This window comes from Bacillus rossius, chromosome 10, assembly GCF_032445375.1.
Source record: "Bacillus rossius redtenbacheri isolate Brsri chromosome 10, Brsri_v3, whole genome shotgun sequence".
In the NCBI taxonomy this organism is placed as follows: domain Eukaryota; kingdom Metazoa; phylum Arthropoda; class Insecta; order Phasmatodea; family Bacillidae; genus Bacillus; species Bacillus rossius.
In genome coordinates, this window is record NC_086337.1 from 28,275,983 (window position 1) to 28,300,371 (window position 24,389).

Sequence of the window (24,389 nt, forward strand, 5' to 3'; positions counted from 1 at the left end):
TGTAAAATAGTGCTATTTTAGCAGTTTTCGGTTCTTAAATTTAAATATTGTAATGGTAAAAATTTTATTAATTTTAATATGAAATTTGTTTGAGTGATGAATAAGAAATTAATTAAAGATATGGTGCTAATAGGGGGGGGGGGGGGGTTTGAACCCCTAAAAAAAAAACCCTGGCTACGCCCCTGGTAGCATGGGTTCTACTTAACTCTCAAATACTAAGTGAACCATTGGGTGGTAGAGAAAAATAAGAGATTATGTATCATTTGGTTCTGTTTATATAAAAACTTTGAATAAGTTTGTGTTCCTGTGGAAGTATTACTTGCTGAAACATTTTCCAGATTTTGTAGAAAATTTTCCCAAAAATATATTTTTTTTTTCGGGAAAATAACACCTCTACCCATACACGTTTGTTTTCTAACACTGACAACCACGTGGAGGTGTTTACAAAATTTGACAGAACAGTGGAGAAGAATACACAGACCATTTTGTACTATTTTTAAGTGGGCTGTATATGAGCAAGGTTGGGCCTCGTGGATTAAGTTTAAGCCTAATTAGTAGGTGTTGAACCATGCAAGTGAGGATAACATATAACTGAGTTTCGTATGAGAGATTTTTCAGCTATTGCGTGACCAACTCACCTAGATAAATTTTCAGACTTAATCAGAGGGCTAGATTAAGTGTAAACTGTCTAGACACAAGGAAAATCTTAGTACATTCTCGCAGGATGCACATATGCCACCCATTAATCAAGGTGTGTGCGCGTGTACACATACATATATAAAACAAGATGATCCAGAGTTATTTAGATTATTTTTGTCCTTAGGCCATTAACGAGTAGGTGCCTACACATAATTGAATTGGACACGTCACAATTTTTTTACTACTTACAAACATTATATACACAATGTACAAACTATAAATTGTCATAAAACAATATCTAAATATAATTACTATGTTCTTTCAAGCATCAGAAATTGTGCAGGGCTGATGATATTGACAAGAAACAAAGAAAGCTTGAACCACCCATTCACACGGTCACTATATGTACCAAAAGAACGCAAAGAGATATATCAACATGCATTGGCACCCACCCACTGCACATGTATCTATATTAGATATTTCAACAAATGTACAATTCTGAACCAAATAATTACCCTAATTCAGTAGTATTTGCCCAAAAGTATGCCCCTCTTTCTGCTGAATGATCAAGAAATTTGAAATTATTTAAACTATTATTTATAACGGTAGAGTGTATGTATATAAGGCTTATGGATACATGTGATAGCTCATTTCTGTTTGTTTTAAATGTTCCTTTTCTCTCTATGGCAAAGTTATCACAGAGAAGAAAAGATTTAAGGAACATGTATGTATAAGTGATGGGTAATTCAAGTAATAAAGAGCGGTAGAACGAAGCAAGTGATGGTGACTTATCTAATGTGCAAATCTGAATAAGTTGGTAGCTACATTTTTTAATAACATATTTTCATTTGCCAATGTAATTCTGTATGGCAAAGCATTAAAAAATATTCTACCAACCCATATGATAGACTTCTATTTCATACTGGGGAGAGGTGTGTTGTGTTGGTGTTAGTTTATTACAGCCATGAGTATTGTCATTGTGGATATAATTGTTTCTTTAGAATCTGTTTGATGTCTATGGAAAAACGTCCTCTAAATGTATTTGTAAAAGCAATCCTCCCTATTTTTTTTTTTTTTTTTTTTTACTTTTGTCTGCAAGTGGATAATTTTCCGTCTCGTGCATTATACAAATAACTTTCTTAAAATTATAGTACCTATAATTTAGTTTTTTTTTTTAACCATTTTCCTACATTTTAATATTATACAACACGGTTGAATGGAAGTATACATACTACACAATTGGTATGGTTTAACAATAAATAATTCCACCTTATACCTCAAGACAAAAAAAGGCCGTGCCTATCTTTTGCAAAAAAATTGTGATTTGTGCTTTGTAATTATTGATCTATGATACAAGAATAAGACTTTAGAGATATGTGGAACAGCATTTCCATGATTTTTATGTTATATTCTCTGAATGTATGTTTCCAAACTTCCATGTGGTTATTTTTGAGGTGTTTAAGACAAGCTTATTGTTTGTCCACTTATTTTCATGTAATCAATGGCTATAATAATAGTTTTTCGCATGTAGAATAATTATTTAAGTCTCATCTGCAAAATTTGCAGAGGTGTTTGTTGAAAAATTTATCAAAAAAAATTATATGCTTGACTAAATTAAAATTATTGGTTAAGTAATAAAACCTAATGGTATTTAAAAAAAACTTATGAAGTCATTAAAAGCAGCTGATGTTCTAATTTTTAAAACTGTACCATTGTCAATTTAATATTTTGTTTCAAGTAGAAAGGAAATAAGTTTTTTATATATAATACCATCAAATATCCTACAATATAAAAATGTGCAAGTTTGGATTTTAGGTGTGTAGGTAACTAAAATCACATATTTAGTACTGAAATAATTAGGATAAAATTTTAAAGCTGTAGCCCATATACATACTGGATTAACAGATAGGTGACTCATATGAAATTATCTCTCTTAAAGAAATAAAAATTGGGTGAAATCAGTGTTAAATTTAAAAAAAAAATTATAGGAGGCAAGAGACAGGGTACAAATTATAAATTTTTCTATGTCTACCAAGCAAAACTAAAACTTGGATTTATGCTGTTCTTGCTCCAAACGCAAGTTAACATGTTCATTAAAAGCACAAACCATTGAATTTTCATCAACATGATTACAAGCTATTTTGGTGTAACTTTTTATGCTACTACGATAATAATCATAAATTCCAGAAATTTCTGTGATTACATAATTATAATAGATGTACAAAAGTGACATGCATGTTGTCATGTATACAAAATATTTAAATGATACTACATGGATGACTAGGAAAAAAATTGTAGTTTACTAGTCCTACCACAATAGAAAATCAGCCGTATTTTGTATTACATTATCATTAAACTATATTTTATAAGTGTATTATCACTCTTGACCTTCATACTAATATATAAATATGAAAGTTTGAGTCTAAATGTTTATTTACCACTTCCTCTGAACCTACTTTGATAAAATTTGGAACAGGAAATTGGTGTCAACACATATCCTGCATGAAATTCCACACCGAAAAGGATGAAAAAAGAATAAATACTAGGTTTAGTGTTAAAAAAACCTATATCCAAAGCAAATGAAGTGAGAGGTATTGGATGTGAACAATAAAAATAAATATACAAACTATCTTTTATACCATTTTCCTAAATTCCTCGGTAAGGAAATAAAAGAAGTAAACAAGGTTTTATAACAGAAGCTTTATGGTATGAATAACTACACAATAACACAAACCAAATTTTACCATTTCCCGAACATTCACTCCAACGAGGGTGAAATGGAGTTAAATTTGTTTTTATAATATATAATCATATCGCCAAAACCAATTAAGTTGCAATTAAGATAACTATGATTGATAAACATTCCCATGTTCCAACCAAAACGAGTAGGAAATGGGTTACATTCAGTTTCATAAGAAAACTTCATATAAAAGAATAGTTATTAAAATTACAGTGAATTACATACTTCAAGTTACGTAGTATATTTATTCAGTTTGTCTATATTCAACCGCTAAGGTTATAATAAGAAATCATAACTCCGAAGATAATCATTACGGAGGTATGATAATGGGCATTAAAAAAAAATTGAGCATGAACTACATATGCTAAAGAATTACGTGAATTCCTTTTTCACTTTTCAAAATTGTATTGCTAAGGTGGTGAAATCGGGGTAACTTTCGCCTTGTAATAAAATTCCTACATAATGGGAAAGTTTGTATGTCCATTACTTGAATGAACCAATTTAGAAATATTTAACTTATGGAATGGATGTAGCCCATATATCGGATTATAACACAGTTATTTTCATTCCATAAAAATTCTTAAGAAATAGCCTGCCATCTAAGTATGTTCTGAAAACATGTGTTTTAGCCATTTTCACTCTCCTATAAATACAGCTAGGAAAAAAAATACAGAAACAGAACTACTCATCTGGCCTCAGAATTTTCTTAAAATCTTTTTGGCAGAGAGACATCATTTGGATATCTTAAGCCGTTTTTAAACATGTGTTTTCTTCTGAAGTTCTGAACACTACAAGAGCCCAGGTGGGCGGGGCCCTTAATCTGGCACATTCTGGGCCACTGCCATGCCACATTATAGCAGGTCAATAAAGTTTTAACAGGAATACCCAAAAAATATACATACTATACAATGGTATTTTAATAATTTGCCAAGGACACGGCTACAACCCAGAAGCCAAGCTACTTCAGACAATGGCCGTGAAAGCCTACAAACATTATTCTCTGATATCATGTAGCATCCATGATTCAGATCTCATCTTCAAAGAACCATTATGGAATACAGACAACACTAACTCTGAGCGAATTAAAATCATCAGTTGCAGGGTAATGCAATCTGGTGGTGAAGGTCAAAGGCAGGAATCAACCCAAAAAAAAAATCTCAACAGGAGCAGCTGAACTGCAGCTGTATTGCAGAATGTGCCACTGAACCATAGAATACCAGATTTAAAGACCTTTTTTTTTAACTGGCCCATAATTTTCTGTGTTTATTGGAATAGCTCTCTTATACCAAGAGTGTATCCTAGCCAGTTTTAAACAATCAAATCTGGTACAACTCCCTTTTCGCTGAATGAACAAAGTTGGTACGATTATACCATCAGGGCCATTGATAGAATTTACAGGGCCCGAGACAGAAAAAAATAATTTTGCCAGGCCCCTTCCCCTTTACTTAACGTACAATTTTTCAAACCCCACTAGATAAAGAAAGAGGCAGAGAGACACAGAAACATACACAGAGACACACATAGAGACAGCACAGACATAAACACACACACACAGAGCAATAAAAAGGCTTAAAAGTTCACAAGCATAAAAAATGTTTTGGAACTCAACCAGCCTCCACCCCCTCCTAATTTCTTGGTGTTCTGTCCAGGGGGAATGTTAGCATCCCCCCCTTCCAAAGGCTCTATATGCTTTGAATAGCCTAGACATTTTAATTATTTTATAAGTTGTCTTTCATTTTACAAACAAGTTTAATAATTTCTTGTTTTGTAGATGTGAATAAAACTATGGTTTTGTTGACCAGTGGGGTGAAGTTGACCATTTTTATGAAATTTGTTTTGTTGGCCTGACACAATCCAGGCAATGAAGATAAAAAATTATGTGGTTATGTTTTAAAATCTAGGAGAGTTTCTCTTAAAAGAAGTGATTTTGGGACTGAAATTACAATTTTAGACAGAAATTTAGAAACAAATAAAAACCAAGAACTATTTATTTATGATTAATAATGTTGCTAATACTTTATTACTGCCGGGTATAGTAAAAAAATAATTGCAAATAAAATTGCTATGTTTGCTGATTTGAGAGGATAGAAGAGTAACTAAATAATAAAAATTGCCAAATAAATTAAAATTTCTAAGGTAAACTATTTTTATTGAAACTGTGCAGTTTCTTTAGCATTTTGGGGTGAAGATGACCACATAGTCATGTTCACCCCAATGTCAAGTAATTTATGTTGAGAAGTGTCTAATTCAGAAAACTGTTCTGCCACCTTATAAACTAAACAAACTAGGCAATTATGTGTTCCAAAAAAAAAGTGATAGCAGAATGAACTAGAATGGAAATGTAGTTCAATGTTTACTAACATATAGTTTCAATTGTTATTTCCAGTTGCTTACCTGTGGTTATTTGGTCTATTTTTTCTATTATTGTAAGGTTTACTTCACATATCAGTTAAATGTTTTATTATACTAATAAATATATATTTTTTGGTTATTGGTTGTTTTCATAACTTGTAGGTTCCTCTATTTTAGGAAATAACCATCAGTCATATTCTGGAATAGCCTAAATGATAATTTTTGTAAAATATCAATTTAATTATTTCCCAGTTTTGTGCACAAGTAGTTTTAAGTGAAGTTACCTTAACTATTGATAGGTAGGTAAATAAATCTGTTCACTTGAGTTTTCATTATTGGCAGTCTAAATAAATAACACTTTATTTTGTTCTAAATTGTTTATATATTTTTATTACAGAGTAAAAATTCAAAATAAGATTTTTTTTTCTCAAAATAATTTTTTTGGTGTTTCTCTTACATACAATGTAGTCAACTTAACCCTAACACTAACAAGGTGAATATTACAATGAAAATAAACTTAATGGTCACATTCACCCCACTGGGGGTGAACATGACCAATTACATAAAAAAATTAAAAACATCATTAAAATATTAGTAATTTTTTCTTTCAATGACAGCATTTCAGTAAACAAGTATAGATCTATACACGTACATAGTTAGATAAATAAACATATTAAAATTTGTTAGCAAAAATTCATTATGAAAATGAAATCTGGTCACCTTCACCCCAACTGACGGTTCAAAAATGTAAGTGCTGCCAAAGAGTGATGCTTTGAACACCATGATTTCAGAGAGTTTTAGTTCATTGTTCTCAATTTGTCTATTATTAAGTGTGTGTTAACAATTGGAATAGAAAATACGCTGAACAGATATTCACTTGATTTCCCATATCATATATCAAATGTTATCCCTTGAACTTGATGGCATGATTCTGTACATATTCATCCTGGAACATAACGCTTGCTGTTTTAATTAAGTATGCCACAATATCTTGGATACAACAAAAACTTGAGATAAAACAATAAACTATGATCACAAATGGAATACGAAAGAAAAATTTTCAACAAACTGATAATTTGTTTGCATCGAGATATTTGAGTTTGTGTTTGGCCAGGATCTTTCAACATACTTAATTAGAACAGCAAACATCATGTACTACAGTATGAAAATATGATGGATCATGCCATCACGATCAAGGGATAAAGTTGGATACACTATAAGAAACTATGTTATTTTCTTATGAGGCACTGGAATACCGTAACTTATACTTTGGATATCCTTCCCCATTTACAAGGTACATATTCTCCATTTTTGTGTTGCATGTATAGATTTGACATAATTATTGTCATTTGTGTCATTTTAAGATTTTTTTTTTTACTTAGGCTGAACATATCGAAGACAGAAAAGTCAATAGTGATGAAAAAATGTTCAAGGAACCTTAGCCATGCCCTGTAGTGTAGAAACATCACACACAGTTTTTATTTGGAGTGGAGAAACCGCTATGACTGTAGTATTTTAAAGGTTTAGCTAACCCCTAACCAAACGTTAATAGCATTTTAAATAACGCTAACCTAAACTAGCTTGCAAACCATTTAACAGTTTTAATGTAACTGAGCTACCTAACCCAACCATTCAAACTATATAACAGTATTTTAAAAGTGGTTACCATAACCTCACCACCTGTTCAAACGGTAAATTACCGCTATGATATATACATTGCAATGCTGTTTTACAGAATCACCGACTCAAAACACAATATTTCCTGAATTATATTTTAATAACTTTAAAAGAGCATTTTTCTCGAAAATTACTAAGTAAATTGCAGTCTGTACAAATACACTTCTCTACGTTTGAATGACAGACCCGCAAGTCCAATATTATATTACCAAATTAAGTTAATATTTTTTTGTTAACAGCTTCAATTTACATTGTTATACTACCAAAGTAGGTAAATGAACTATTGACAACTATCAACGAAAAGGGGGGAATGATCATGTGGTAACTGCTTTAGTGAATCTGGAACAGGCTATATCTATACATTTACTAAGCATCTCTTTGGTGACAAAAAACATAGCATTTTTAGAATTAATTGAAAGCGATTAAAAAATCACTTAAGAAAATCAAAGCTTCAAAATTACGAACACTACTATACTAGTGTTAACGAACCTACTAACTCTTATTATCGGCAAATGGCGCCGGGATGCGCACTTAAAAAAAATGAACGCTAAAAAACAGAACACTTCAAGCACTAACTATCACAAATTGATCACGGCAATACCACTCATCAGTACGATTAAACAGTACAATTAATAGGGGCGCATGAACAGTCGAAGCCAATTGATTGTAACAAACGAAGAGACACACCCCATTTAGTGTCATCGCCAGTACACACCAAAGATTCATATAATCATACCGCCAACAATGCCTGATACAAGTAAGTCTGAGTCAGTTCTTATTTCTTATGACAATATTTAATTACTTATATGTACTTACCTGAATAATAGCCCACAAACCAAATAACTCATAAAACACTGCACCAAACGTACCCAGCACTTCACACCACAAACGACAGGCTGACTCAGAAGTCAGATTGAGACTACGGCTGTTTCCTTTTCTGTGTTACGCCCCCAATTACGTTATTGACATGAACGTCGATGTGATATTATTAACAAATATGTTCATCATTAAAATTTTTAATCTTGTAGTAAAATTGTGTTTTAAATCTCAAAAGCTATTATATATAATATAATTTGTTTTTAAATTAAAGTGCAGTTTTGTTGGCATCACTTTGTTTATTGAATAAATAATTTTACCGCTAGAAGACTGGCTAAGCTGTATAAACCCAAAGAATTCAATTTTAGTGCAATCTTAAACAATGCCTACAAGCATGTGATCGGTTCATTTGAATTATGAACGTCAAAAAAACTTATCAGAAAGGGAAAAAAATCTTATTCATTAAATCTCTATCACACTTTTAAGCCAATGGCCATTAGTTAAATTCTCTTATACAAGCTCAATATCATTTCAAGCTCAATATTCATTTCTACAGACATACATGTGCTTAGCAATGGCGTATGTCCAAAAGCCTACATCAAGTCATGCACTCCCATTGCACAAATCTTTCAAAGATAATATCATTTCATGTTCTACAAAATCTGCATTTCAATGTCACACCCATGTCTTACTCCTCGCACTGTAAACCGGTGTGCATCAAACTACGCTATGGAGTCCGGCCTCCTATCACATGATTAAAGTTTTCTTAGAAGTTCTTCCATAGTAGCAGGTATTGATGGTTCTTTGGAAGAATTAGCAGAGCGCTGGCCATTTTGATGGAAGTTTTTGTAATAGGTCCTGTTAAAATTTTGTGCAAGATTTTGCATATGGTGGAAATTTTATCCAATCAGAATGAAGTCATAGTATGCCCCAGAGGGATTTAAGTTTTCTTGATCTTTGATTTGGAGTGCATTGAACATATTATCTGTTGAAACAGTTACAGCATTATGCGCAATTATGAGAAACATTCATATTTATATAACACAAAAAATATTAATGTCATAACAAAATTATTCGCACAAGCTAAGTTTACACCTGCCACAATTGTACATGTGATAGTTTCTTCCATAGAAACATCCATACCTGTTGCAATAGAGGCTCAGCTAGCAGTTTTGCTGGAAGCTCTTAGCAGAGCCTGTATGATACCTTCCATTGTCTAATACAGGCTTTAAACATTTAAACCTATGTAAACACTACAATAGAGTGCCACAATGTATGTGGAAGTAAAATTTGAAAAATAATTTCGATTTCGCGTTACTTTTCTTGTGAACTGTTTCCCACCATAACTCTTCCATCAGTAGGTACTCTGAAGCCCAGTCAGAAAGATAAAACGTAACTTTCAAAACTATTATTCCATACATCCATCATAGTACTGGATTTAAAGTGTTTGTTTGTTATGATTTGCGCAATTCGTGATTTTTAAAATGCCTGTAATTTTAAACCGATATTACTTGTTTACAGATTCATAATTGTACATGTGACCTAATCATTTAGTTACATTAAATTGTTAATACATCTTCTCCCATGTGTCCTCATTCAGCTAAATACATATGATGTGCAAATCTTTGCCATCATTGTCGTTCAAAACCGTTATGGAATGTCAACCTGACGTCGTACCGACCATGGCCTTTAAGCCCGTGCTCCGCACCGCCAGTACCGTATCCCGTTTTCGGAGCGCGCCCCTTGTCCAGCCAGATTGAGTCAGGCGAGCGCCTCGGGCGTGACCCCAATAGACAACAAACCAAATTAACAGTCACCGCGGCCACTGGCCTTAATTAAAATGCCCGTGAATGTCGGAATAGGATAAGTCCCTCTAAAACAATTCACAGTGGGACAACATGGTAGTAAATTTACAGTCGCCAACTTGATGTCACATTTTAAATAATTAAATACATTAAAACTATTGTTAAGCCTTAAGCACCAATTACCAGGTGCTACATTTTAATTGGGCACCTGGAACATGTTTTAACTGGTAAGATAGTAAATTAAATTAATATAAGTTTTTTGACGCCGACTCACAAAGAAGAGAAAGTTTCTCTTTCTTGCGAGGCGGCCATGTCCGGCAGTCTCGAACCACTCCGCGCCGGGAACAGACGTGTGTCCGTGGGCAGCATCCAAGTTTCTTTCATTTTATTACTTTTTATTCTGTACTAAATCTTTAAATTTAAAACCTTTTGTTAATTCACCGCTGCCCACGTCGACTCGGCGCGTATTTTGCGGAGCCGGGCCTATCCCGACCGTCTTCAGTGTGATACCGCGATACGTATCGTAGCACAAAACGTACGGTACTGGCCAACTCCAGCGAAAGTGTTTTTACTTAAGGACGCCGTGCATATGCCTGCCGGCTGCACACACGTAAGTGTTTCGCCGAATTTAGGAGCCCGCTCATAGAGCACCCCTGCACCCATTAATGTTCGGCGCTGGCCGTCTCCAGCGAGCATCGACCCGCGTCCCGCGAGACTGCCGCGGTAACCATTAATGTCGCGTAGCGTTATGTTTTTTCTGTATTAATCGTGTAACGGCTAGACGTCGCCAAGTGTTGGTGAGAGTGTTTGTAGCGGGACTAGATTAAAGGTAATTCTCACCAACTCGTGTATACTAATTTTCCGGAGTCTCCCGTCCTCCACACGGCCGAGCGGCCTTCACAGTCAAGAGAGAACCATTCAGGGTAGATTCAAGCCGTGTACCTGGCGGGGCACGCGGGGGCAGAGTACCCACGACCCAACATCAACGGCCTAGCAGTCCGCTAGCCTGGCGCCGCTCCGGACAACAAGAGCACCGCGACGCCCGTAGCGCCCGTCAGGTACCCCCCGGGCCTTTCACATAGGTCGGGTGACGGCAAACCACACGACTAGTATTTCGTGCGAGAAAAGCAGTGAACAGTAGGTTCCTACTCTGACTCAATGTATTTGTGTGTGTGTGCATGTGTGTGTATATATACAAGGTAGTGCATCTTAGGTATCTTAGGCTGACTGGCAGCCTGGCGGGAAACGACAAAGTGTCGCCCCCGAAACAACCAGCGCCACCCAAACTAAAGCGGACAGCAATGTCCAAGTTCCCGCCCTTTGCTTAGTAGTTTATTTCTACTCTGTCCAACTCTTCTTCCAGAACCATCCATCTCTTTCCTGTAATCAACCTGCTTGTCAATAATGCATGAAATTTTGCATCAGAGTCTTTCCCTAACCCAGGCCCCTCCCAAACACACTTAGTTTTTAGATAGGTTAGGAAAAAAAATCTAGTTAGGTATCCTTTGATGCGATACCCAGTGTTGGTAGCAGCACAGTCTTGAGTGCATGAGAAATTGCCACCTGGAGTTAGTACTCTTAAAATATTTGATTTAAATCAGTAAAAAAAAGTGGTTTATTATTATTATTTATTCTATGCTGAACCAGTGGCGGATTCATAGGGGTGGCGCAGGGGGCGCGCGCCCCCTTCCTTGACCAGGGCATCCCAAAACCAAGCACGGTTCTTGGCAAGGGGAGGGCGCGCACCCGGCCGCCGATGTTATACAATACACATTCATACACTTACCTTTAATATTCAGGCGAGACGTAAATGAAACGGATAGAGCTTGGAAAAAGATATCTGGCTGCATCCAAGCAACCAAGGTGACGTAACAAGGGAGTGTGTGGAAGAGGTAGACCTACGCCCCCCTTGAGATTTTTCTGTATCCGCCACTGTGCTGAACTAATAGTAAATAACTGCTGGTGCATTATCTTTAAACACACAAAAAATACACATAATTTAAAATAAATAAAACTATTGTCATCGGTCTGCAGTAATTACAGATAATAAACGATCTAGGCTTGTCCTACTATAACAGAGATTGACTTTTTATGGTTAAAGAATAATATTTGCTATAATTTTGAACAGAAAAACATTTAAATTTTGGTTTTCATGGAATTAAACAAATTATAAATATATTTAAATTTTTTAAATGTGTAAATAAGTTTCTGAATTACATGCCACAATATAAAATTCTTCTTTATGATTGCCACAAATATGATTAAGTTTGTTGGTTTCAAATGCCAATACAGTACTTCTAATTACAATTAGTATCATTTAAAACGCCCGCGCTCGTGTCGTTTGTTCGGAGTCCAATCGCCAGGATCGCTTCTGTAGCCTAGTGTGTTTGTTTTTATTTTATAACTTTAGTTATTCTATGGTAAGAAACGGACGGTCATATTTTTGAAATTGTTTTTAAATATGAATAGTTAACAGGTATTGACCTACTGCAAATAGTTAACTGGAAGTTTAAAATTTTAACTAGTGGTTATATTATATTAGTTACATTAGGAATACTGTGAAATCGTGAACATGTTTGGTTAGGTTAAGTTAACTACACTTAAATTCTTAAAAAGATTAGATTTAGATGAAATACGATGCTCGTTCTCAATTGGGCTATCACCCCGTAGCAAGAAAGAAACCCTCCCCCGCCCCTTCAGATTTCCCGCAGATCCCTTCCATTTCTCCCCCGTTACATTCCTTCATCTAACCCATTCCACTCCCTCTTTTTTCCCCAAGGAAAGCGTTCGCCACCATTCTCTCTGGAGCTTCCACCCATGATCTCTCTGCCCCTTATACCCTCCTTTATGTACCGTATTTCCTAGCTGCCCTCAGTCCCCTTCTCCCTTTAGCACCTTATACAGTCTGACTAGCATGTTCATCCTTCTCCTCCCCTGTAATGTTCCCCACCCTAGCTCCTAGATCATCTCAGTCGAACTATGCCTTCCCTCTCTTGCCCCTTCCCTTCTCCGCCACATACCAATCACCCACCTCACCGCTCTCCGCTGCACCTTATCCAGCTCCCTTACCTCAGTCACTAGGTAGGGGTCCCAAATCACAGTCACATACTCCATCGCTGGCCTGACCAATGTGGAGTTTGCCGTCTCATCTTACCTTCCTCCCTGCACCCTGCAGGGTTCTGCCAAGCAGCCCCAGCACACTCCTACCCTTACTCATAACGTGCTGAAACTGTTTTTCCCATTCCATGTTATTTTGTAGTGTCGCCCCCAGGTACTTACTCTCTTCGGCCTCCTTTATCGTCTGCCCCTTTCACATATACACTTCCCTCTGTACCTTCCTCTTCCTCGTGAATCTAACCACCTTCGTCTTTCCAACATTCAACAACATCCCATTCTCCTCTGTCCATCATTCCAGTCTGTTCAAGTCACCTTGCAGATGAACCCCTTCCCCCACCACCTCCTACACTACGTAATCATCTGCAAATACTCTCATCCTGGCATCCATCCCCTCTCCAATATCATTCGTCATTATCATAAGCAACAGGGATCCCAACACACTTCCTTGCGGAACTCCTGACGTCACTTCCCCCTCTTCAGACCTTTCCTCACCCACACCCACCTACTGCTTTCTATCACTCAGGAAGTCTCCTACTCAGCTAACCACCCTCTCATTCTCCACCAGCATATCTACCTTCTCCATTAGCCTCTTGTGAGGTACTCTATCGAATGCCTTTTCAAAGTCTATGAAAATTGCATCTATCTGTTTCCTCTGTCCACCAGTTCTTCCAACAACCCCGCCATCTGTATTTCACACGAGAACCCTCTCCTGAATCCATGCTGTCTGTCGTCCACCCAACCTCCCACCACATAACTGCCCACCAGCCTCTCCATTACTTTCCCTACACAGGACGTCAGGCTGACTGGCCTGTAGTTCGCTGGGTTAATCAACTTGGTACCACCACCACTTCTTTCCACTGATTTGGCAACCTCCTCTCCAGGGAGTGTTGAAACATCGCCGTTAAGTATATACATACATCTTAACCCCCCAACTTAAGGTGACTGTTCCCTATCCCATCTGACCCAGATGTCTTCCTCTCTTTTAAACACCTGACCCCCTTTTGCACCTTTTCCATCCTTATCTATAAACCTCTCCATTCTACAGTGTTTGCTACTTCCCGACACTCCCATACCTCGCCCATTAAGAATATAGATAGGTATTGCTGCTGTAGCAAATTTGCTTTCCCCTGTCCTCAGTACATTCCTGCCCCTCTCTTCCCATGATCACCGCTATTCCTTCCTCTCCCATCACCCTTTGCGCGTAGCTGTAAAGGTCTGCCCCATTTTTTTTCCTCCTTTCTCCCATTAGTCTTTCCATGTACGCATCCCTTGCCTCCCTTGTTTTCCTTCCCAGTTCCTTACCCAGCCCTTCATCTCTACCTTTATTTCTCCCCCTCCTGGCCCTTGCATGTAGCCTCTTACACTTTCTCTTTAAGGCCCTTATCTCCCTCCCATAGTAAGGAGGATCACCCCCTTTCCCTACCCTCCTTTCAGGCACTGTTCCAGTAAGTCTCAAGGCAGCACATTTTTTGTCAAGTCCCCCAAACTTTATCCATCTTTCTTACCTATGGTCCTCATTCACCTTGCAAATTTTGGTTTTCAGAGTCTCTCGGTGATTCCAAGATGTCCCAGAGACGGCCGCAGAAGTTTCGAGATGTTGATTACCGACGAGTGTCGGACAGTGATGATTTTGTCGATGCTCAGGTAAGTTTTAATAGAGCTGACGTAGTGAGTTGGTTACATGTCGTGGTTGAGTAGGTGGAGTAACATGGGAGAAATATGCGCTTTTAATGGTATCTAAGGTAAAACCACAGAGCTCAGACTGTGTTCAGGAAAATTTAGAGGTAAGTTAAACACAATTGAGATCACAATTATTTTTGTTTGAAGCTGTAACATAGTGCAAGAACAGCGGGAAGGCGGGTGAATCGATTACCAGAGTTGATCGAGGATAAAAGAAAATTCAGGCTGAGAGAATTCTGGAAAATTAATGAGAGACAATCTTCTTACAAAAAAATTTATGTGTTATGGTGAACAAAAGACATTATAAATATATTTCAATTTTGAAACACTTTATAAGACCTCTGCCTGTAGTTCTCACACCAAATGCATTTTAGTGGTTTAAAAATGTATATCTGTTCCACTTTGTGTTTGTGAGGCGGGATGATAAGTGAGATGGTCGCTGATGTTTCTACTGCAGTGTCTCGTCTTAGTGCAAGGCTCTGAACTGGCGCACAGTCTTTTCGTAATGCTAAGGACAACTGTGATATTTGAGCGGTAACTAATACGTAAGTTGGTGGAGAAATGAAGATAAAGGTGAAATCAAGGCCTTTGGGCACTTTAAAAAATCTTAACTGGGCATTTTATATCAAAATTATCATGAAAACATGTGTTTCAAGGCCCGTTTCACTCTCCTATAAATACAGTTTAAAAAGTAAGATGTGGAAACATAACTACCCATCCGCCCTTTGTGTATTCTTAAATGTTTTTTCGTAAACAGACCCCACTCAAATATCTTGGGTAGTTTTCAAATCATGTGGTTTCTTCTGCAAAACACTACACACCATATGTCTGCCCTTAATGAGTCTATTTATCCAGATAGTCTATTTTAATGGGGCTTATATTTTGGTTACTTATTATCAACACTCATTTCTCTTCATGTATAAAGACTTTGTAGCTGACTGAAGGGATATTAGGCCTGGCCATCTTGCAATTGTACATATTTTGATACCGCTTGCAATAAGGTTTCCATGCTAAATTTTGTCGACATAGCATAGGACTTGGCTTTGGCTACTTGTTGAAGCCAGCACTTGTGAACTGATGTGATTATCATGATAGTTGTAGTCGCAGGCGTGAAATAATAAGTTATTTCCTAGCGGTAATTACAGACTGGAGCCTGTTAGTAAATATGTGGTTGTAACAAGGTATGTAAGGTCTGGGAAATATAATTTATGCCTTTACATACCAAAATATTGGGATAAATAGGTCAAAATTAAAAATATATCCTAAATATGTCAAAATCCTAGCTGGCTGGACCTAAATCCTTAAACTAGACATAACTTAGGACTTAACAGAGTTCCTGGAGATAGGAAAATTCTGGGAATCAAAAAGGTATCTGCAAAACCTGGAAAACACAGGGAAATTGCCAAATGTTAGTTACGAAACTCTATTAGTAATTTTTTATACTAATGTATTCCTTCATTGTCTTGCAACCTGCCTGTATTTTAATTAAAAATTCACATGTACTTGAAAACCATCTATTTTCATGATTAACTATGTAAGAGAAACTACCAATGAATCAATTGTGTATTGATTTAATGATTTGAAGCATAATGAAAAGTAGATAGATATTCTAATGCGCACATAGAAAAAGAATTCTGTGCTTTTTCAAAACATTTGTTTGGAAACCAGTTGCCAAGAATTAGTTTGTAATAGTACTACAAGAAAGATATTGTAATTTTGTTCAAAACATGGATATGGTTATTTTGCATATAGTATGGAATTTTCAAGATAATTCTAAGTATTTTTTTACAAAAATTGGAGCATAATATTATGTATTTTAATTGATGTTTCATTCAAGCATATTTTTTTTAAATCATGGGAAAGATAACCAAATATTCAATTATTGGACTTTATTTTGTTTTATTATGCTTATTAATGTGTGCAGTTAATACTGGAAAGGTATTCAGGTAACAGTTTGCAAATAATTTTAACTGTTGGCGGTACTGGGACTACACAAAGCATAAATGCCCGGGTAAGAATCCGAACCCAGTATTTCATGTAAATGTTCAAATTTACAAAAAAAAAATTGTACAGTGCAGACTTAAAAGTGTGTGTATTTGTGTATGTACGTACACACACACACAAACATATAGTAACAACTTTGGTCAAATTTTGTGTTATAATATTACAAACTGGCCAGTGCAAACTGTATTGTGCATGGAAAGATTTATGGTGAGACATGTTATGTTTGGTTGAAATGTATTTGGATACGTATTTGTAGTTTAATATATTTTATGTTATCTCACAAGATTGGTTGATGAGACAGGGAAATAATGTTTTGGTTGGATAGAAAAAAAAACTAAGGGAAATTTTCTAGTGGAAAAGTATTGGAGCCCTGCTTTTGTGACCAAAATCAACAGAACTGGGAAAGTGCTTGGTTTATGGTTGATTTTGTTTTGTGTGATTTGTTGTTTATGATTAGTTTTCGGGTTCAAGTCAAGCTGTCCCGTGGACTGCCCTTGCTCTAGCATTTGTTCTTTGCTTCGGCGGGGTTGTGTTCCTTGCGACAGGCAGCATGTTTCTCACCGGGCACATAGACGTTAAGGTGAGTCAAGTTCAATAGCAGTGTCCCTTGAATGCAGTTATGCAGTGAGAAACCAATTACAAGAACACTTCTCGTATGTTCTTAGAATGATTTGTTATGGGGAATATTGATTTAAAACATCTTGGATACACCTTTGGTTCACACTGTGTTACACAGAAAAAAATGTTAAGAACGGACAAATAAAAGATGATGCATTCATCTTTTGTTTGTCCGTTCTTCAGGTTTTCTAGCCTGATGACGGGAACTGAACGTCGCAACTGTCGGGTCTTAAGGAACTTACTTTTTTTTTGTTCGTTTTGTTGTGGTGTTGCCAGATATTTGTTTGATTTTGTCGGGGTTTGCATGTATATTGCTGTGTTGTCGTTCATCTGTCCAGGTTATCTGTTGTGAAGATTCATGAGCCCACTGGGTTCATTTGTGCTGTGATATTGCTCTTATTCCTTCCACAAAATTATCTGTGCTGTCTATGCACGTAACATTTGACATCTGCTGATTTTGGCTTGGTTTTTCAGTCTGTGTATATTTGTGTATTCATCTTTTGTTTGTCTGTTCTTCAGGTTGCCTCTGTTACACACAGGGAGAACTAGTAATGGTGTATGTTCAACTTAATGTTTTATATAAAACACTTTTCTTGTTCCACAACCACTTTCAAAAGTCTGGCGAAGAAAATTTTACTTCCATCAGTAAGATTATATGGTGAATTATTGGGAGGGGGGGAGGGGGAGAGAGAGAGAGAGAGAGAGAGATAGAGAGAGAATAAAAAAGTTTTTCATTACACAATATAACACCAATATTAAACTTTAATACAAAAAAGGATGCAGCACTGTAACTAGGTCTAAAGGCACACATTTGGAGTAGTGCTTGATCTAGTTTTTGAATTGACACCATAAAGCCTCTTTCACACGGAGAGCCGTGCGGCTCGCACTCGCGAGCGGGAGCGAGGCGCGTGAGACTGAAATGCAGAGAGTGAAACTAGAGCTTTCACACGGGGAGCGCGGGCCTTCAGGGCGCGCGAGCGAGGGCCGGCAAGGCTCGTGCATCTTGAGCCGGATTCGCGCATCGCGAGCCGTGCGCTGTGGACGGGGGTCGCACTTCATCCTCGAAATGCAAAGGGAGGAGTGGGGGCATTCACATGAAGGGCGACAATAGCTTTCGCTCCACAGTCTCTCGCTTTCAAGATGGATGTTGATGTCGAGTTCTTAATTAATTCAGTGCATATCCGGCGTACCGAGTTATACAAGGACCGGAATGAAGTGGCTAAAAATTGGAGGAAAGTGTGTGAAGAAATCAATAGAGAATTTGAAACTGTCCAGGCCTGAGAAAAAGAAATACGGTAAGTTGAAAGAAAAACACGTATTAATTGAAATGGTATTTACGTATTTATGTAAATATATTTTAATATACACATATTTATAAAATAAACTTTGAGTCTGAATGCACGGCAGTGCACCAGCCAAGTAAAATATGTACTCAAATATGAAGCTACATCAATTTTTGTTTCTTTTTATTTAATGAACTGTTTGTTTCTGTTTACATTTTACATATCTTGTTACTGGGCAGGTACCTACAAAAAAAAAATAATAAAAATGCAGCGCTGCAAAGAACCACAGAAATTATTTCTGACATTGTTGAATTACAGAGTTAAATTGAATTAATCTGCAATGTTAACAGCAACAACAAGTAACATAAAACAATTACAGAAGACATTTTTTACATTGTTGCATTACAGAATTAAATTGCATTCATCTGCCATGGTACAGCACCAACAGGTGACATGAAATAATTGCAGAACGCATTTCTGACATTGTTGGCGGACAAAGTTCCTCACACTCCTTGTTGCTGTTGTACATCCTCCAGTCCTGTAATTGTTATAGTGTCTTCGAATGCAAAACCATCTCTGTCACGAACAAAATTATGGAGTACAATACAACATTTGACAATGTCTACAGCAAAATCTGGCTGCACATTGATTGCCCGATGAAGGATTCGCCATTTGTTTGATAAGATTCCAAATCCGCATTCTGCATAACGTCTTGCCCTACTTAAACGGTAGTTGAATACTCTCTTTCCAACTGAAAGATGTCGTCCTGCAAAGGGTCTCAACAAGTTTCTGTGCAACCCGAAAGCTTCATCAGCGATGAAAACATGAGGTAGTTGAAGTCCCATTGCACCAGGAAGACATTTCTCGGTCAAAAGTTCAAGAGTTCCGTTTTCGATTGAACTCCAAAGTCTCGAACCGAAGAGTCACAATCCTTCCTGTAGCTGCCAATATCCACGTACACAAAGCGGTACTCAGAATCCACTATGGCCATGAGGACCACAGAAAAATATTCCTTGTAATTGTAGTACATGGATCCACTTTTGAAAGGGCATACCAAACGTATATGTTTCCCATTAACAGCGCCAAGACAATGTGGGAAGTTATCTTTTGTTTCAAAACCTGCTGCAGTGCTTTCCCACTGTTCTTTTGTCGGGACTGGGAGCACTTCCACTTTCATCGTTGACCAAATGGCTTCGCAAACGCTTCTGACAATCATGGATGCAGTTGATATTCCGATTCTGAACATGTAATGTAGCTCGGTGAATGTGCAACCACTTGCAAGGTACCTGAAAAGATGGTAATAGTGCAAGTTGATTGGTAAAAAACTATATTAACACAATAAGGACGAAAATTGGCCGTACGGTTATGCAAAATACGAATTCCCTATTTAATTGCAGTTACTATCGAGTTACTTATTTGACATCATTTTTATTATTTCATTCTGTAAATATAATAAACTAAAACAAGTTAACATGAAAATAAACAACAAAACTGTGAAAATACTAGTGTTAATTCTTTAGATGTTTCAAGACTCCAACCCTTAATAGTGATAATAAGCACATTTACATTACTTAGTTCATTACTGTATTACAAGAATCATTAATGCTATGTTGTCACATAAATCATTTCTTTTTTGTTGCAGAAAAGGACTTAACGACTAAATGGAAAACTATCAGAGATGGATACAGAAAAGCACTCGACAGAGCAAAAAATGTGAGGAAATCAGGAGCCCCCGCTTCAAAAATAAAGAAGTATGTTTACCACGACCAAATGGATTTCTTAAGAAAAGTTTTTGAATGGAGGGTGACTGAAGATTCTCTTGCCAGTGACAACAGTGACCCAGAAAGTTGCCTCGGAAGTGTAGAAGGTGAAGCTGAAGATCAACAACAGTTTACTGTAGGTGCGGGACCCTCGAATCCGGAAATCCGTACCATCCAACAAAGGAAGGTTCTTTCAACAAACAAGAAGGGACGAAAAGAAACACCCAGAAGCTACCCTGACGAATTTGAGCAGAAAATTCTGCATTTATTCGAAACCCCAAACAGACACATATGTTTCATGCAAGGACTAGTGCCAACACTGGAAACCTTCACTGATGATGAGGTCCTCAAATTCCAAGCTGGTGCACTGAATTTGATTCAGAAAATAAAATCTGCAAGGAATAATCCACCTCACTCCGCTGTTATATTTGCTATCGATCCAAACCAGACAAATCAGCCTTTTGCATGGGGACAACCAAGCACTCCTCAGCAATCCAATCATAGTTGCTATAACTACTCGCATATAATGCCCACCTCATGTGTGCCCTCTCCCAGCCCAAGCAATACCACAACCACGTCTCCAACACAGACTCCATTTCCAGAGGATATGGGACGATAGTGTAATTGTCTTGTTTCAATGAGTATGTGTTTGCCTACCTTATTATTCTTTCATTGTGTATATTCTTTTTTCAATACCTACAATTTTTCTATTTTTTAATTATTATTTTTAGAAATAAATTTTGTATTACCTCTGTACAAACTTTGAGGTTTCAGTGCACATTATTTAAGCTTAATATACATTGCTAAATTTATTCGCAATAAATAATGCTGCAAATAAAAGAACATATGAGTTTATTATAATTATACCCTCTCAAGATTTTTTAGTTCATTTAAATTGAATTTTAGTTTGTGTAGGAGTTGGTGACCATGGTTTACATAAATTTTCTGTTAAATAAAATGCTTTTTTTTTTTCTTTTTTGTTTAGACAGTGCGATTTACTTACCTTAATGTTGCAGCCAGCCTTAGTTCAGGCTGAATGCAGTTCCTCATGTTAGTATTTTCGAGCTGGATACTATTCTTGATCTTCCCAAGGAGCTCATCAAATGAGGCCAATGACATTCGAAAGTAGTTGTAAAACTTGTTGCCATCTCGACGAAGTTCTTGATAAAGCGTGGCATAAACACCTGTTTCATCGCGCCTTTGATTAATAGGATGTACCCAATACGTTTTGGTACATCAGCGTTTTTGTCGTCGAAGACGTCGCCTACGGTAAAGAAGATACATGGCCACGGCACGTGTACGATCCATTCCAATGCTTACTTGTGACTACGCAATGGCTAGCGCCCTAGCCAAAAAGGCTCCCTGTGTGAAAGAGTGGAAAGTAGGAGCGGAAAAAGCTCCCGCTCGTGAGTGCGAGCCGCACGGCTCTCCGTGTGAAAGAGCCCTAAGGCTATGGAAAATGTCATTTACATTTTTACAGTATACATATTCAGAACATGCTACAATCTAAAGAGATGCTTGATACACTCAAATATAAATTTACAAGAAAATAATGTGTACACAGCTGTGAAAGATAGCAATTTTCCCAATTTTTTTTACATTTAGTTTTTAAGATTAATAAATATATGGAAATTTTTTGTATACACATATCTGTCATAAATTTTTGCATGTATAACAATTACATGATATACACAGTATGGACTAAAATATGTAGCCTACTCAACCTGTAAGTCCTTAAATGCTTAAGAAAACTGAGCTGGACTTATGGTATTGCAATTGCCTCAGTAGGCATTCCAACTACACAATGCTCAAATTAAGACCTTTAACTGAAATTGCAATATTTAATTTCTCTTCTCATGTCAATAATTGTCAGTGTCATAGACATGACCATTGTGCTATGTTTTGCGATGATTTTGAAGTGTGCTTGTGTAAATTGCGTGCTAGGTTGTTCAAGTGTTGTGTTTACTTTCAGTATGCTGATCGAATGTGGCCGATGCTTATTTTGGGAATGTTGATGTTCATACCTGGAGCCTATCACATCAGAGTAGCGTACTGTGCATTCAGAAGATATCCAGGATATTCGTTCTCCGACATACCACAGTTCAACTAGAGCAATGTACAACATTATGATACCTGACGGGTGCATCTACGTACCAAAGTGGAAGAAGGTATGTCTGTTATTTTTGTTTTAATAAACATGTAGAAAGTTATCAGCAGTCTGTAAACTAGCAATGTGTTTGTACGATACGTATTTTACGTCACACTGGTACCCAGTATTCACAGTGGCTAAAGGCATCTGGCTTGGCCGCAGATGGGGATCAAAATCAAGGGCTTTGTCACCAGGCAGGTCGCGTTGACTTTCGAAAAGGCATACAATGGAGTCATTCCCATAAAAAAGAAGAAACTCCAGGATGTTGCCCAAGTGGTTCACTATGTGAACAATCAAAAGGGTTTTACGGTAATATCTCAAGAGTGGCCTGCTGGTGAAAATGAAGAATGAAGTGAGTAGTAACAGAGAAAGTAAGCAAAAGCAAAGACCAATATCACATGTATTTTATTGTTATAACATATGTGAGTAATATTTAATTTTTTTTTCTTTGCAACATAAAGTAAAAGTTTTAGCTCATACATTACTTTTTATATAACTTTTTCCACTTCAAAGTCTGTTGAGATTAAAAAGGGAAAGATTCCGCCATTTTAAAACTCATATCACAGCCGTAATAAAAATATTAAGAGCATATACATTCGCATGTATGTTAAGTTATAAGGAGCAACTTTCGAGCAGTATGTTTATCTGACTTGTTAGTTTGGTTACTATGAAGTTATTTTCGGTTATCCAAAAGTTTGGTTCTGTTGAACTGCTCTAAGGGATCTTTTAATTTACGTATAATGGTATAAAACCTATACTATTTTTGTATACTTTATAGCAGTATCATATTTTTTTCATTCATTTATTTGAATTAATCAGAATAATATTTTCTACTGTAGGAATCTAGAATCCAAAAGTAATGTGTAGGAAGTTCCTGATTTTTAATTTTTTTTAATAAAGTAGATGATGTTTAAAATTTAACATAATGGGGTTCTAGTATAATGTTGGTAAAATAGTGCTGTATTCTTCAGCTCAACGCAGTTTCTTGTATTGTTTCAGACAAGGAGATGTTTTCGATGCCGGTGTTGAGAAAAGTCAATGAGACTGTGGAACTTTATTTCTCTCACACACTGCAAAGCTCGTTGGAGAAGACTTGAAGAAACTGAGGGCTAATGATTATGAAACTGTTTTATTGATTGAGATGGCTTGATTGTTGTGAACTACTCCAAAAGGATGGGAGACATTTAGCATTTTCCTGCAAAGTCTCGTGGCCAAAAAAATTTGACATGGTCACTAAAACCAACTAATTGACTACTTCTCATGCAAGAATAGGTTTTTTCTACAAAGATTTATCTTACGAAAATTTTGCTCAAGTAAAGTTTAATATGCTTACTGTGTGAAATTTTCAGTAAGTAGAGTCAATGATGTAAATGTTTTAACTGAGAAAAATATTGTTTTTAAAACATTGTGATTATTTTAACATTCCAGTATGTACATTAGTTTTGAAATTGATAGTTTATGAAAATACAATTGTTTAATTTTCTTAAAAAATTCAGTATTTATATTTGTGGGGTATGTAATTTCATTTTAATACCTTACATAACATTAAGTATGTAACTACTCTTTAAGAGTGAAAATCATCCATGTTAAAATACAAAGCATTTGTATTATTTCAAATTCCTTTAATTTTCAACATTGATGTCTGTCTGAAATAAGAGTAAAACTCAGCATAGTCTTTAATCTACGCTGCCAAAACACAAAAGTCCAAGTCCTAAAATAATTGCCACAACAATGTGCAATTTTCTGTTT

At 36.4% G+C, this 24,389-nt stretch overlaps 1 protein-coding gene and 2 long non-coding RNA genes across 14 annotated transcripts in view; 2 read left to right on the plus strand and 1 right to left on the minus strand.

Moving 5' to 3' along the window:
* The window catches only part of LOC134535895 (protein hu-li tai shao), a 168,815-nt gene extending 160,303 nt beyond the window's left edge, over positions 1-8,512 (minus strand). For 7 of the 12 annotated variants that reach the window (XM_063375264.1, XM_063375258.1, XM_063375259.1 and 4 more), the window contains exon 1: positions 8,225-8,346. The gene's annotated coding sequence lies outside the window, so the exon portion shown is untranslated. Of the gene's footprint in view, positions 1-8,224 lie in introns of all 12 variants that reach the window. The other 5 variants (XM_063375253.1, XM_063375263.1, XM_063375250.1 and 2 more) reach the window with 4 other exon arrangements.
* Positions 8,513-12,468: 3,956 nt separating this feature from the next.
* Positions 12,469-22,576, plus strand: LOC134535898 (uncharacterized). Its single transcript, XR_010075725.1, has 3 exons — positions 12,469-12,505; positions 14,690-14,790; positions 22,464-22,576. It is a non-coding gene; the product is annotated as an uncharacterized LOC134535898 (long non-coding RNA).
* Positions 22,577-22,834: 258 nt separating this feature from the next.
* LOC134535897 (uncharacterized) lies at positions 22,835-24,238 on the plus strand. The gene is made up of 2 exons (XR_010075724.1): positions 22,835-22,992; positions 23,640-24,238. It is a non-coding gene; the product is annotated as an uncharacterized LOC134535897 (long non-coding RNA).
* Positions 24,239-24,389: the final 151 nt, after the last annotated feature.